A 16,756-nucleotide genomic window follows, 5' to 3' on the forward strand; every position below is an offset into this window, starting at 1 on the left:
ACTACCATACGACCCAGCAATCCCACTACTGGGCATATACCCTGAGAAAACCATAATTCAAAAAGAGTCATGTACCAAAATGTTCATTGCAGCTCTATTTACAATAGGCAGGACATGGAAGCAACCTAAGTGTCCATCATCAGATGAATGGATAAAGAAGATGTGGCACATATATACGATGGAATATTACTCAGCCATAAAAAGAAATGAAATTGAGATATTTGTAGTGAGGTGGATGGCCCTAGAGTCTGTCATACAGAGTGAACTAAGTCAGAAAGAGAAAAACAAATACCGTATGCTAACATATATATATGGAATCTAAGAGAAAAAAAAAAAGATTGTGAAGAACCTAGCGGTAAGACGGGAATAAAGACACAGAAGTACTAGAGAATGGACTTGAGGATATGGGGAGGGGGAAGGGTAAGCTGTGACAAAGTGAGAGAGTGGCATGTACATGTATACACTACCAAACGTAAAATAGATAGCTAGTGGGAAGCAGCCGCATAGCACAGGGAGATCAGCTCGGTGCTCTGTGACCACCTAGAGGGGTGGGATAGGGAGGGTGGGAGGGAGGGAGACACAAGAGGGAAGAGATATGGGAACATATGTATATGCATAACTGATTCACTTTGTTATAAAGCAGAAACTAACACACGATTGTAAAGCAATTATACTCCAATAAAGATGTTAAACAAACAAACAATAAATAAAATTGCCATTCTGCCACTACAGTTTTGTGGTAGTTATGAGCATTAAATGATATCGTGTGTCTTTAAAATGCAGCATACTGCCAGTTCATTGAGAAGACACTCAATAAATCATATCAAGTATTACTCAAAAAAAAAAAAGGTATCTATAGTCTAATCCCAGTGCATTCTTGTGTATCTGGTAATTAAAGAGATGCTGTGCCAAATAGATTGAGGTAAACAGAGCTTCTGTTTTGGGAAAAGCCTTGAACATTCTGTGGAGAAACCAAGGGTGAGAAAGGGCAGCCCATGGATTCATACTTGGAACTTGTGTAAAGATGTCCATGTTGTCTTCTTTTTTCGGGATACAAAGGGCATCCAGAATTCTCCCTTTCTCCATCCTGCAAAGAAATCTCTGAAGATCAGAGAGGAGCAGTGAGATACAGGTAGCTTGAATAGAGCTCTCCTCCACACAGAATAGCTGTGTATCTGCTTGCAAAAGTATGTTTCATTTTGTAAATGAAAGTATCCAGAAAAGTTAATTAGTTGTCCCCATGATTCAACTGGGGGATGTGAGGGAAATAGGCAAAATTTTTTTTAAAAATAAAAAGATATTTTGGATGTTTAGCTTAAGTTCTTAGAGTAAAAGAGAACAGCTATAAAAGAAAGGGAGAATAGCTCATTAGTTGACTGTATTATACAATGGCCCAAAAGACAACTACCCAGAAGCCTTTGTACCTATGATAGCACAAGTTTGATCATATCTCAAGTGTGCCATCGGGCAAGTTGTTTTCATTATTTGTGCCGACATTATCTGATTATCTCCTGCCACGTGGCTATACAAAGACCTCAAGGACTTTTGGTCTATTTGAGAGCACATATGGTGTGACGCTCTGGTTTTCTACCTGTGGTCCACAGAACTCTAAGAACATCCACAGATGTGTAGTAGGAGTCATGTGGAGGTGAAGAATAAGGGTTTGAGAGTTCAGTCACCAGGACCCTCATACCTGCACCAAACAGAGAGGTACAGCTTTAATCTGGTTTATCTATAGGCTTCTGTGAAAGATTTTATTTGGAAAAAAAAGTGTTTTTAAGCTAAAATATATTTGAAAAGCATTAATATAATGTAAAAAATACAAACTACAGAAATAAATGGACTAAAACTTTATATTGAAACTCTGTCATTTGTTAATGATGTGCTCCTGTAAAGATCTTGTAATTTATTTAAACTTAACTTTACTCATCTAAAAAATGGGACTATTATCACTGATTTTACAAAGTGATTCGGAGTATTAGGTGGAAGAGGCCATAATAATTACCAAGCTCTGCAGAAAACTATTCAACACATTCTGCATTCCTTCCTGCTCTCCCTACCACCCCACAATGTACACTAAATATGTGATACTCAGATAAACTGCAGCATACTTTTGATCCAGACTGTCATTTATTTATATTATCATGTATTCTACATTATAAGCACCTTGAGCATCAACGTGAAATAGCGTATTTTGTGAGAACTTCAACATTTCCATGGAGAGGATTTCACTGTTAATCCCTTGCCATTCATTGCCTTGGTATTTGAACAGTAGTACTCTAAATCCCTGTGGTTACAATCACTACATTTCATCCCAGAGTCACCTCTGCTGCAGTATACAACATCACCCTATAGTCACTTCATCAGTCTCTAGTTTCTATCAATCTTCTCCATCTTTAATGTGATCAACCCTAGCTTTCTCTTAATCACCCAGGATGCTGAGACAAAAAAAATTAGCTAATCATGCTTTTCTTGGAAAACCACTAAGCCCCAAACCAAATACCCTATAAAATCTCCTAAAGAAAAAAAAAAATTGGGTGGGTGGGAAGGATGGATGAATGGATAGGTAGATGACAGATGATAGATAGACAGATAGATACAGATGTTTGTGGCAAAATTTAGTTATTAAAGTCTAAATGTAAAATAAAACTTATTTATGGATAGGAATCAGTGACACCTAAATTAAAGTATCTGTATTAATATTATGTCAATTTAGGTTCTCAAGAAGGACATTGTAAAGAAAATGATTTAAGAAGACAATCATAGCCACCATTTATTGAGAACTCTTTAAGAGTAGGTCTCGGCAATTTCTCTATATAAGCAAGCTTAGCTTTCATAGTTTGTATTTTTTAATTTTTCTTTTATTTATATTTTTTATACAGCAGCTTCTTATTGGTTATCCATTTTATACATATTAGTATATATATGTCAATCCCAATCTCCCAATTCATGACACCACCACCCACCCCCACCATTTTCCCCCTTGGTGTCCATATGTTTGCTCTCTATATCTGTGTCTCAATTTCTGCCCTGAAAACTGGTTCATCTGTACCATTTTTCTAGGTTCCACATATATGCGCTTAAAATACGATATTTGTTTTTCACTTTCTGACTTACTTCATTCTGTATGACAGTCTCTAGATCCATCCACGTCTCTACAAATGACACAGCTTCATTCCTTTTTATGGCTGAGTAATATTCCATTGTACATATGTTCCACACCTTCTTCATCCATTCATCTGTTGATGGGCATTTAGGTTGCTTCAATGACCTGGCTATTGTAAATAGTGCTGCAATGAACATTGGGGTGCATGTGTCTCTCTGAATTATGGTTTTCTCTGGGTATATGCCCAGTAGTGGGATTGCTGGGTCATATGGTAATTCTATTTTTAGTTTTTTAAGGAACCTCCATACTGTTCTCCATAGTGGCTGTATCAATTTACATTCCTACCAACAGCACAAGAGGGTTCCCTTTTCTCCACACCCTCTCCAGCATTTGTTGTTTGTAGATTTTCTGATGATGCCCATTCTAACTGGTGTAAGGTGATACCTCATTGCAGTTTTGATTTGCATTTCTCTAATAATTAGTGCTGTTGAGCAGCTTTTTTTTTTTTTTTTTTTGCTGTACGCGGACCTCTCACTGTTGCGGCCTCTCCCGTTGCGGAGGGCAGGCTCCGGATGTGCAGGCTCAGCGGCCATGGCTCACGGGCCCAGCCGCTCCGCAGCATGTGGGATCCTCCCAGACCGGGGCACAAACCCACATCCCCTGCATCGACAGGTGGACTCTCAACCACTGCACCACTAGGGAAGCCCATTGAGCAGCTTTTGATGTGCTTCTTGGCCATCTGTATGTCTTCTTTGGAGAAATGTCTGTTTAGGGCTTCTGCCCATTTTTGGATTGGGTTGCTTGTTTTTTTTAATATTGAGCTGCATGAGCTGTTTATATATTTTGGAGATTAATCCTTTGTCTGTTGATTCGTTTGCAAATATTTTCTCCCATTCTGAGCGTTCTCTTTTCGTCTTGTTTGTAGTTTCTTTTGCTTTGCAAAAGCTTTTATGTTTCATTAGATGCCATTTGTTTATGATTGTTTTTATTTCCATTACTCTAGGAGGTGGATCAAAAAAGATCTTGCTTTGATTTCTGTCAAAGAGTGTTCTTCCTATGTTTTCCCCTAAGAGTTTTATACTGTCCAGTCTTAAATTTAGGTCTCTAATCCATTTGGAGTTTATTTTTGTGTATGGTGTTAGGGAGCATTCTAATTTCATTCTTTTACATGTAGCTGTCTAGTTTTCCCAGTACCACTTAATTGAAGAGATTGTCTTTACTCCACTGTATATCCTTGCCTCCTTTGTCATAGATTAATTGACCACAGGTGCGTGGGTTTATCTCTGGGCTTTCTATCCTGTTCCATTGATCTATATTTCTGTTTTTCTGCCAGTACCATACTGTCTTGATTACTGTAGCTTTGTAGTACAGTCTGAAGTCAGGGAGTCTGATTCCTCCAGCTCCATTTTTTTTCCCTTAAGGCTGCTTTGGCTATTCGGGGTCTTTTGTGTCTCCATGCAAATCTTAAGAATTTTTGTTCTAGTTCTGTAAAAAAATGCCATTGGTAATTTGATAGGGATTCCATTGAATCTGTAGATTGCTTTGGGTAGTAGAGTCATTTTCACAATATTAATTCTTCGAATCCAAGAAAATGGTATATCTCTCCATCTGTTTATATCACCTTTGATTTCTTTCATCAATGTCTTATAGATTTCTACATACAAGTCTTTTGTCTCCCTAGGTAGGTTTATTCCTAGGTATTTTATTCTTTTTGTTACAATAGTAAATGGGAGTGTTTCCTTAATTTCTCTTTCAGATTTTTCATCATTAGGGTATAGGAATGCAAGAGATTTCTGTGCATTAATTTTGTACCCAGCAACTTTACCAAATTCATTGATTAGCTCTAGGAGTTTTCTGGTAGAATCCTTAGGATTCTCTATGTATAGTATCATGTTATCTGCAAACAGTGACAGTTTTATTTCTTCTTTTCCAATTTGTATTCCTTTTATTTCTTTTTATTCTCTGATTGGCGTGGCTAGGACTTCCAAACCTATATTGAATAATAGTGGCGAGACTGGACATCTTTGTCTTGTTCCTGATCTTAGAGGAAATGGTTTCAGTTTTTCACCATTGAGAATGATGTTTGCTGTGGGTTTGTCATATATGGCCTTTATTATGTTGAGGTAGGTTCCCTCTATGCCCACCTTCTAGAAAGTTTTTATCAAAAATGAGTGTTGAATTATTTCAAAAGCTTTTTCTGCATCTATTGAGATGATCATATGGTTTTTATTCTTCAGTTTGTTAATACGGTGTATCACATTGATTGATTTGCATATATTGAAGAATCCTTGCATCCCTGGAATAAATCCCACTTGATCATGGTGTATGATCCTTTTAATGTGTTGTTGGATTCTGTTTGGTAGTATTTTGTTGAGGATATTTGCATCTATATTCATCAGTGATATTGGTCTGCAATTTTCTTTTTTTGTAGTATCTTTGTCTGGTTTTGGTATGAGAGTTATGGTGCCCTCATAGAATGAGTTTGGGAGTGTTCCTTCCTCTGCAATTTTTTGGAAGAGTTTGAGAAGGATGGGTGTTAGCTCTTCTCTAAATGTTTGATAGAATTCACCTGTGAAGCCATCTGGTCCTGCACTTTTGTTTGTTGGAAGATTTTAAATCACAGTTTCAATTTCATTACTTGTGATCGGTCTGTTCATATTTTCTATTTCTTCCTGGTTCAGTCTTGGAAGGTTAAACCTTTCTAAGAATTTGTCCATTTCTTCCAGGTTGTCCATTTTGTTGGCATAGAGTTGCTTGTAGTAGTCTCTTAGGATGCTTTGTATTTCTGTGGTGTCTGTTTTAACTTTTCCTTTTTCATTTCTAATTTTATTGATTTGAGTTCTCTCCCTCTTTTACTTGATGAGTCTGGCTAATGGTTTATCAATTTTGTTTATCTCCTCCAAGCACCAGCTTTTAGTTTTATTGATCTTCGCTATTGTTTTCTTCATTTGTATTTCATTTATTTCTGCTCTGATGTTTATGATTTCTTTCCTTCTACTAACTTTGGGTTTTGTTTGTTCTTCTTTCTCTAGTTCCTCTTGGTGTAATGTTAGATTGTTTATTTGAGGTGTTTGTTTTTTTCTTGAAGTAGGATTGTATTCCTATAAACTTCCCTCTTAGAACTGCTTTTGCTGAATCCTGTGGGTTTTGGATCATCGTGTTTTCATTGTCATTATTTCTCTAGGTATATTTTGATTTCCTCTTTGATTTCTTCAGTGATCTCTTGGTTATTTAGTAACGTATTGTTTAGCCTCCATGTGTTTGTAGTTTATACGTTTTTACCCTGTAATTCATTTCTAATCTCATAGCGTTGTGGTCAGAAAAGATGCTTGATATGATTTCAATTTTCTTAAATTTACTGAGGCTTGATTTGTGACCCAAAATGTGATGTATCTTGGAGAATGTTCCGTGCACACTTGAGAAGAAAGTGTAATCTGCTGTTTTCAGATAGAATGTCCTATAAATATCAATTATATGTATCTGTTCTATTCTGTCATTTAAAATTTGTGTTTCCCTGTTAATTTTCTGTCTGGATAATCTGTCCATTGGTGTAAGTGAGGTGATAAAGTCCCTCACTATTATTGTGTTACTGTTGATTTCCTCTTTTATAGTTGTTCGTATTTGAATTGTATTGGGGTGCTCCTATGTTGGGTGCATATATGTTTATAATTGTTATATCTTCTTCTTGGATTGATCCCTTGATCATTATGTAGTGTCCTTCCCTGTCTCTTGTAACATTCTTTATTTTAAAGTCTATTTTATCTGATATGAGTATTGCTACACCAGCTTCTTTTGATTTCCGTTTGCATGGAATATCTTTTTCCGTCCCCTCACTTTCAGTCTGTAGGTGTCCCTAGGTCTGAAGTCGGTGTCTTGTACACAGCATATATATGGGTCTTGTTTTTGTATCCATTCAGCGAGCCTGTGTCTTTTGGTTGGAGCATTTAATCCATTCACGTTTAAGGTAATTATCGATATGTATGTTCCCATTACCATTTTCTTAATTGTTTTGGGTTTGTTTTTGCAGGTCCTTTTCTTCTCTTGTGTTTCCCACTTAGAGAAGTTCCTTTAGCATTTGTTGTAGAGCTGGTTTGGTGGTGCTGAATTCTCTTAGCTTTTGCTTGTCTCTAAAGCTTTTGATTTCTCCATCGAGTCTGAATGAGGTCCTTGCCAGGTAGAGTAATCTTGGTTGTAGGTTCTTCCCTTTCATCACTTTAAATATGTCATGCCACTCCCTTCTGGCTTGTAGAGTTTCTGCTGAGAAATCAGCTGTTAAACTTATGGGAGTTCCCTTGTATGTGAACTGGCTGCTTTCGATAATTTTTCTTTTTCTTTATTTTTTGCCAATGTGATTACTATGTGTCTCAGCGTGTTTCTCCTTGGGTTTATCCTGTATGGGACTCTCTCCACTTCCTGGGTGGAAGGAAGTGGCTATTTTCTTTCCTTTCAAAAACTTTGAAGTTTTTTACTATAATCTGTTCAATTATTTTCTCTGGTCCTTTCTCTCTCTCCTCTCCTTCTGGGACCCCTATAATGTGAATGTTGTTGCGTTTAATGTTGTTCCAGAGGTCTCTTAGGCTGTCTTCATTTCTTTTCATTCTTTTTTCTTTATGCTGTCCCGCAGCAGTAAATTCCACCATTCTGTCTTCCAGGTCACTTATCCGTTCTTCTGCCTCAGTGATTCTGCTATTTATTCCTTCCTGTGTCTCTTTCATTTCAGTTATTGTATTGTTCATCTCTGTTTGTTTGTTCTTTATTTCTTGTAGGTCTTTGTTAAACATTTCTTGCATCTTCTCGATCTTTGCCTCCATTCTTTTTCCAAGGTCCTGGATCATCTTCACTATCATTATTCTGAATTCTTTTTCTGGAAGGTTGCCTATCTCCACTTCATTTAGTTGTTTTTCTGGGGGTTTATCTTGTTCCTTCATCTGGTACATAGCCCTTTGCCTTTTCATCTTGTCTACCTTTCTGTGAATGTGGTTTTTGTTCCACAGGCTGCAGGACTGTAGTTCTTCTTGCTTCTGCTGTCTGCCCTCTGGTGGACGAGGCTATCTAAGAGGCTTGTGTAAGTTTCTTGGTGGTAGGCACTGGTAGTGGGTAGAGCTGGCTGTTGCTCTGATGGGTAGAGCTCAGTAAAACTTTAATCCACTTGTCTGCTGATGGGTGGGGATGGGTTCCCTCCCTGTTGGTTGTTTGGCCTGAGGCAACCCAACACTGGAGCCTACCAGGGCTCTTTGGTGAGGCTAATGGTGGACTCTGGGAGGGCTCATATCAAGGTGTATTTCCCAGAACTTCTGCTGCCAGTGTCCTTGTCCTCAGAGTAAGACACAGCCACACACTGCCACTGCAGGAGACCCTTCAACATTAACAGGTAGGTCTGGTTCAGTCTCCTATGGGGTCACTGCTCCTTCCCCTGGGTCCTGATGCACACACTATTTTGTGTGTGCCTTCCAAGAGTGTAGTCTCTGTTTGCCCCAGTCCTGTCAAAGTCCTGCAATCAAATCCCACTAGCCTTCAAAGTCTGATTCTCTAGGAAATCCTCCTCCTTTTGCCGGACCCCCAGGTTGGGAAGCCTGACATGGGGCTCAGGACCTTCACTCCAGTGGGTGGACTTCTGTGGTATAAGTGTTCTCCAGTTTGTGAGTCACCCACTCAGCCATTATGGGATTTGATTTTATTGTGATTGCACTGCTCCTGCCATCTCATTGTGGCCTCTGCTTTGTCTTTGGATGTGGGGTATTTTTTTGGTGAGTTCCAGTGTCTTCCTGTTGATGATTGTTCAGCAGTTAGTTGTGATTCTGGTGCTCTCACAAGAGGGAGTGAGCAGACATCCTTCTACTCCACCATCTTGAACCAATCTCTTCATAGTTTTTAAATTGTAGATATTATTAATTCCATATACTACATTAAAATACTAAATCTTAAGGTAACTAAATAAGATGAGTTTAAGGTAGCATTCAGGATGAATGAAAGATGTAAAAAAATGGAGGCTCTTTTAACAGAAATTTCCATTTCCTTAGATTAGGCCATCTTTTTAAATGCTTACTTTAAGCAATGTTACTATCACTATGGCAAATGAATTCCCCAATGGAGTTATATAAATTAATAGAGTTAGGACTTCCCTGGTGGCGCAGTGGTTAAGAATCCACCTGCCAGTGCAGGGGACAGGTTCAAGCCCTGGTCCAGAAAGATCCCACACGCCGCAGAGCAACTAAGCCTGTGTGCCACAACCACTGAGCCTGCACTCTAGAGCCCATGAGCCTCAACTACTGAAGCCCAAGTGCCACAACTACTGAAGCCTGCATGCCTAGCGCCTGTGCTCTGCAACAAGAGAAGCCACCACAGTGAGAAGCCCGTGCACCACAAGGAAGATTAGCCCCCACTCCTCGCAACTAGAGAAAGCCCGTGGGCAGCAATGAAGACCCAATGCAGCCAAAAATAAATAAATTTATCAAATGGGACAGCCTGGTTTTTATAATTAATTAATTAAGTTAGAATTGAATACTGATTAACAGCAAAATCTTTGGTATCAGACAAAAGAATAAATCCTGTCTAACCTTTACTAAATGTGAGATCTGGGATTAATGAAAGAACTTTCCTGGGTCTTGGTTTGTTGTATAAAATGGATTGAACCCTCTCTAACTCACACAATTACGTTGAGGATTATTAAACTAATGTCTGTGCCATTGCTTTGGATGTAAAAAGTGTTCAGTAGTTTGTTGATGGAATTGAAGGTGTTTCCCACTTTCCAAATGACCAAAATTCTCTATTTCCCCTTTGTGACATTCACCTTTCCTCATTCTTCACTGTGAGCACCAGGTAAAATTCTCAAACAGATATAATAGTTATAGATTTTCACATCCAGATATTTGTCCTGTGAAGTAGATCTTTCTGCTTTGGCATCAACTTTTCTCACTAATGTGGGGTTGTTTTGGACTGACAGCTTCCTTACTCCTTAGTATTCTTAAATGCCTGGGACTGAAAGGAAATAAAGAGAAATGTAATTCAGCTACTTTCTATTTTGATCGATCTTTGTGAAACTATTATTTAAGAAAGGATTAAAGAATATAAATATTCAATGAATGAGGAATGTATTATGTAGGAATGTAGGCATTTATTATGTACTTCACAAATATGTCTAGAAGTTATATTGAAAATTGGATAAATTAAAATAACTAAACAAAAAATAACCCCTGTGTCTGAAAACTTTCAGTTTCAATGTCTACAAAATTACCTTCCCAGATCATTTTAATTTTATGCTTTTGGTTCATTATAAACAAATTGTCCTTGGAAGAACATTCCTGTATATTTTTTAAAGCCACCATCAGGCACACTCTTTATTATAAGATTATACACCCAATATATAATCCCCACATTAAAAAATACTACTTACAAATCTGAACTTAGAAGATGTTTACTTCTTTTGAAACTAGTGTATATCAGCCTGTTTCTATTAATAACAGCTGGCTATGATATCTGCTTTTCTATGTTCACCAAAGCTAGCAACAAGTACAGAATTATATTTAATGGTCACTCATTTATCATCCTATATTAGATATATACATTCCTCTTTGTATCTACAGTATAACTTCTTGAGCTTCTATTCCATGTAATTAAAATATATATGCCCTTTAATCTGCATTGCCTTAAAACCATTTAGAAATTTTTAATTTAGAAAACAAAAATAAAAACTCCCATCCTTCAAAATCAAATGAAAGCAAAAATATTAGCCATTTAGTAGGAGAAAAGGCATCAAAGGCAAGGCCTTATTTCTGATGCTGATAATACCGCCTTACAAGAGTATAAATCTTATTTTCATGACATTAATCAACTCCACATTGACTATTATGGCAACTTCAGGTTCCTCAAAGATAGGTGATATTTAATTGCTGGGCTGCTCCTTCATGGCTTTGTGCTCTGATTTAATTTTCCTCATGTACTTGTTATGGATTTAGAAGTGTACTAGTGTCAGGAGTGAAAAGAGAAGCAAAGAAACCCAGGAGAATTCAATATATCATCATTCATTTTCATTCCCTTCTCCTCTCTTTTCAGGCAGTTCTCGTGGTTGTTGATTTTGTATGAGCTTCTCAGCCCACAGTGACACTCAGTGGTGGTCGAGCAGAGAACAGCAGAGGATTCAGGGAACAGAACCTCAAACAAGGCTCATCTGGTGTGTGAGAAGCTTAGGAATCTTGTTTGAATCAATCAATATGCAATTGTCTTTTCAAGGAGAGCATTCTTAGTTTGTAATGACTATAACTTTTTGAATGCTGGCTCATCATCACGATTACTTTCTCTGGGCATTTTACCAAAGAAGAAAATTGGCCTCTTTATTGTAAATGTATAAAAGATAAACATCTTTTTATCAGAATGTTCCAGATAAAAAAACATACACTCACACTCCTTTCTCTCCTAATCCTGCAGTCCGATATGGTAGTAGTTAGTCACATGTGGCTACTGAGCCCTTGTAAAGTGGCTAATGAGACTGAGAAAATGAATTTTAAACTTAACTGAAATTAATTTTAATTAAGTTCAAATTTAAAAACTGGTACAGGCATACCTTGTTTTATTCACACTGCTTTATTGCGCTTCACAGATTATACTGTTTTTTACAAATTAAGGGTTTGCGGCAGCAGTGTGTGGGACAGGCTATCAGGCCATTTATTCCAGCAGCATTTGCTCACTTTGTGTCTCTATGTCATGTTTTGGTAATTCTCACAATATTAGTACTTTTTCATTATTATTATATTTAGCATTGTGATCTGAGATTAGTGGGATCTTTGAAGTTACTACTATGACTTGCAGAAGGCTCAGATGATGGTTCGCACTTTTTAGCAATGAAGTCTTTTTTAATTAAAGTATATACATTGCTTTTTAAGACAATTTTATTGTATACTTAATAGACTCCAATAAAGTGTAAACATAACTTGTATATGCACTGGGAAACCAAAAAATTTCATGTGATTTGCTTGATTGTGCTACTGGCTTTATTGCAGTGGTCTGGAATCCAACCTGCTTCTTCAAGTTAGGCCTGTACTTAATTACTTAATTAAGTTGTTGGAAGACTTGAGTATACTTGGAACAACTTGAACGTGTGAATCTACTCTTTCAATTGTGGATGCAGATCAAGTGTTCCCAATGAAAATTTAGCATACAAATTGAGATGCATTTTAAGTGTATAATACACATTGGATTTGAAAGATTTGATAAGAAAAAAATAATGTAAAATATCTCATTAATAATTTTATACTGATTTCATGTTGAAACGATATTTTGTACATCATGAATTAAAATGTGTTATTAACATTAGTTCCTCCTGTTTCATTTTACCTTTATTGGTGTGGGTACAAAATAAATTAAAATTATATATATTGCTGATATTATATTTCTGCTAGGCAGCATTGCTCTAGATGGTGCATTATCCAGGTCCTTCTCTCAGATCTTCTTAATAAAAGAACCAGACTTTAGACTTCTTTGATTTCTGGTTTACCCTAAGGTTGAAAATTTTTAAATGGGAATAAGAGAGCAGTAAACATGGGTGATATAGCAAACAGAGCCCTGTGTTTTCTTGTTTTGCAAAAAGACATACTCATTAAATGATCAATTTTTATGTCATCAATTTAACAGACATTTATTAAGTGCCCACGCTTTTTCTGGCATTGTATTTGGCCTTGGGTAAGAATTGGGGAATAGAAGAGAAAAGGCTCGTGACTTATGAATCTTATAAACTAGTGGTGCAGACACACATTAAACAAGTAGACAAACAAATAAATGAGAATGCATTGGGATGAGTACCATACAAGAAGTAGACGGGGTGTAGGGACAGAGAATAACAGGGCTGAAGGAAGACCTACGTGGGTTAACAAAGGAAGTGTTCTCTGAGCCTGTGACTTTCAACCCAAGGCTTGACAGAGGAGTAGAAACTGGTCAAAGAACCAGGCAGACAAAATTCAATGCAGAAGTAGAGCATGTGAAAAAACTTGAGGCAGAAAAGAACTTAATATATCTGAGAAACGACAAAGAGGTCAGGGAGATTGTAGCTCAGGGAGTGAACATTGTCATGACCAGAGCTATGAAGCCAGAAGTAGTTCACAATTCTGAGTATTTTGGTACCGGGCAGGCCAAGGCAGGAATTTGGATTTTTTTTCAAAGTGTTATATAAAGCCATGGAAATATCTTTAAGCATAAGAGAAATATTATAGTTTCATAACTCTAACTGCTATGCAGAGACTAGATTGGTGGGGAGAAAGATGACAAGAAAGGAGATCCAGAAAGAGGGTGTAATAACTGTCTAGATAGGACATGGTGATGTTTTGGAATTAGGGAAGGGGAGAGTACAGATGGAAAGAGGTTGGAATCTTTGCTATGTATGTGTATATACAACACTCCCCACCGCACCTAAGATTATTAGCTCACTGAAGATTGGAATCTTATATAATTCATCTTACATAGATATAGCCCGGCTCAGAGCTGACACATTAAATAGATAATCAATAAACATTGAGCTTTTTAAAAAAATAGATTATGAAGAATTTCCTCCCTTCCTTAAAAACTTTCTATGTCTCCCTATTACTTGGAGAATAAAGTTCAAATATCTAACAGTGGCATTTGAGATGCAATAAAGTATGACTCCAAGCTATCTTTTCAACCAATATTTCTTCCACCATTTCCTGTACTCACTTGAGACTACTGGAATACCCATACCTCTTTCTTTACCCATCCCCAAACGACTCTTATTTAAATCCCAGCTTAAGTGTAAGCACTGATCACTTGCCAGTAAGAGCAGAAGCCACAGAGTTCACGCTCTGATTTTGTGCTCTAGCTCTGGCAAGATACATGCAGGCACTTATTAAATATGCCTTGACTAAAAACGGGCTCTAAGACAAGATGGTAAACTAAGATGATGCCAAATGATGTTGTCACCCTCCTTCTTAGTGCTCTCACTCTCTCCACGATGAAATCCTAACAACCATCACTTTACAGTCCTTCATGGAGAAGGAAGGCAAGTTAAAGTCTGCTTTTGAATAACCTTGTAAGATTGGAGTCCATCATATCTTCCAGGAAGCAACAACCAAGGTCAATGAATAAAACTTCATTTGATACATCTGGCCTTGAGCGTAGAAAGCCAGAAGCTGTTCTTATTTGAGTGTTACAACCCTCTGCTTTATTTTAATTAGGCAGAAAGAAAGACTAGTCAAATAAAGGTCAATTCTGAAAACGTAGTCCAAAAAAATCTGAAGAAATGTACGGTTTTCTAGATGGAATTAAGGTCTCTTCAGACCACAAGAATATATTTGTTGGAGCACCTTTAGCATTTTTTTTCACACTTACACATCTGTCAGATAATTTTTTTCAGCATTAATAATGTATTAGATAGATATTCAATAAAATGTTGAATCAGAACAAGTTTCTGAAAATTAATTTGACAATGCAGATAGTATGTAAGAATTAGAAGATAGATGACAAACTGGTGAATAATCAATCAGCATTTACAGTTCAATGGCTATATATTTTTTTCTATGACGCTTTCAAGTCATTATTATCCCCTAAGAGCATTATACCGTCTGGGATGTATTTTGGTTGTTTAAAAAAGTTATCTTAAAATTGATTTGCAATTCAAATTTGCAACTTCTTGCAAAATTGCAATGCATCAATCCAGAACAAACAACTCATCAGGACCCATAAACATAATGTGATCCCAATATTGAAAAATGAGCTCTGCCACAGCCAATTAACATGGGAATGTTAAGTTCATTCTAAAACCTTTCTGAACATATGGGTAATTATTGGAGAATGATGACAGCAATGCATCAGCAAGCAAAGCTGATTTTCTCTACTTAGAGAATGGACTCTTTCCTCCAAGATGGTAGTTTATTGCTTAATGATACTATATAAACATAATAATCAGGAGCCCTAAAGTTCTAGGTTAGAAAATGTTTGAGACACATTGACCCAGAACAGAGCTGAGGTAGAAAGTGTCTGTGTCAGTAAGATCATCAAAACATTACTCTACACAGAACTGGATTGTCTGGAGAACTGAGAGATGTACAACTTCACTCCAACATGATCCTGGGTGGTTGAGTCTATGCTTTGGTTGAAGGACCAAGTCTCTTTATCGTTAACATGCTACCCACATGCTCAATGCTCTTCACTCTCTCTCAGTGTCACAATCACTGCAGATTCCTTTTTATCCTATGACTATCTTGATTTTCAAGACCTCAGCAAGAACTTCTTTGCTGACTCCAACACTGAGTAGTCCCTGGTCCCCACCCATGACCCTTTAATTTCAAGAACACTTGTGGTCTAAATTACATAATTTTTCAACTTGCCATGAAATAGTTTATGTTTGATGTCGCATCATGAGCGTCCATTTCAACTCCCCAAATATATTTTAATTAAAAAATTCAGATTACACATTGTTACCCCCTCTCCCTACACCCTAGATTATGAATTTGTGAAGGTTTGGGTATTAATCCCACTAGCTATATGACCTAGGGGAAATGATTTAAATACCCCCCAATATTTTAGTCTCCTTGTCTTTAAAATAGAAATAGTAATGCCTATCTTGTGGGACTCTTGTGAGTACTGAGTGCATAACAAACTCGAATGTATTTAGTATAGCTCTGTTACTCAATGAATATGTCTCTTTTGTCCTTCTTCATTATCATGATCTAGTGCTGTGTTTTGGCTATTGCAGAAACTCAGTAATGAGATGACTTTTCACTTAATCTTCCTGATCCTTGCTCTGGAATGCTTCTTATTGCATATTCTTTCAACTTCAGGGCTGCTGAAGATATATTACTGAACTGGTATTAAAAAGGTCAAAGAGCTTTATGTGAAACAGCTCAAACATTTCAATGTCAAAGTACCTCAAAATACAGAACAGCAGTACAGATCTATGTGTTCACTCTTGCAAGAGATGGAAGAGGGAGGATCTGGAGGATATGGAACTGATAGAGTTTCCTAACCTGCTCCATTATATTTTTCCAATATCTCCAGAATATGAGAAAGAAACATACTGTGTTTCTCTTTTGTTAATATTCTCCAGTGATGAGAGAATTGATGAGAGCAGTTCAGGAGATGGAGATGACACTGTATAACAAAAGAGGCAATAAACACAGTTTCCATTCTTTGATTGCTATTAGCAAACAAAGAAAGGCTCCTCCAAGGAGATTACATAAAGCAGTGATTTACCTATATATGACCCTTCTCTTTTGGACTTACGTTATTTGGGGTGTGCTGGCAAATGTGTGATGACTTGTTTGCTGTCATATCCCCAAAACTGAGCATGCTCTCTTGCACACAGTAGGTGTTGAGTACACATTTGTTGGGTGGAGCTCTTTTATCTGCTAAAGGGGAGGGAAGCTAATCTTGCCCATGCCAAATTTCCTACTTCATCTCCTTTCAATCTCTGTCACATACAGGAGACCATAAGTTGTAATGGAAAAAACAAGGTAGCCAGATGGACCTACGTTCAAATGAAGGATTGACACTTACTAGCTGAATGACCTTGAGTCATTAATGAAAATAAACATTGTCTTTTTCATTATTAGTGTTATACACATAAATGATTCCTACTTTTCAGAATTAAGCAGTCAGTTCTCTGATACACAGTACTTTTAAAAAATTACCAATCGTATTAGGGTTACT

This window comes from Orcinus orca, chromosome 8 (genome assembly GCF_937001465.1).
Source record: "Orcinus orca chromosome 8, mOrcOrc1.1, whole genome shotgun sequence".
Taxonomy (NCBI): Eukaryota; Metazoa; Chordata; class Mammalia; order Artiodactyla; family Delphinidae; genus Orcinus; species Orcinus orca.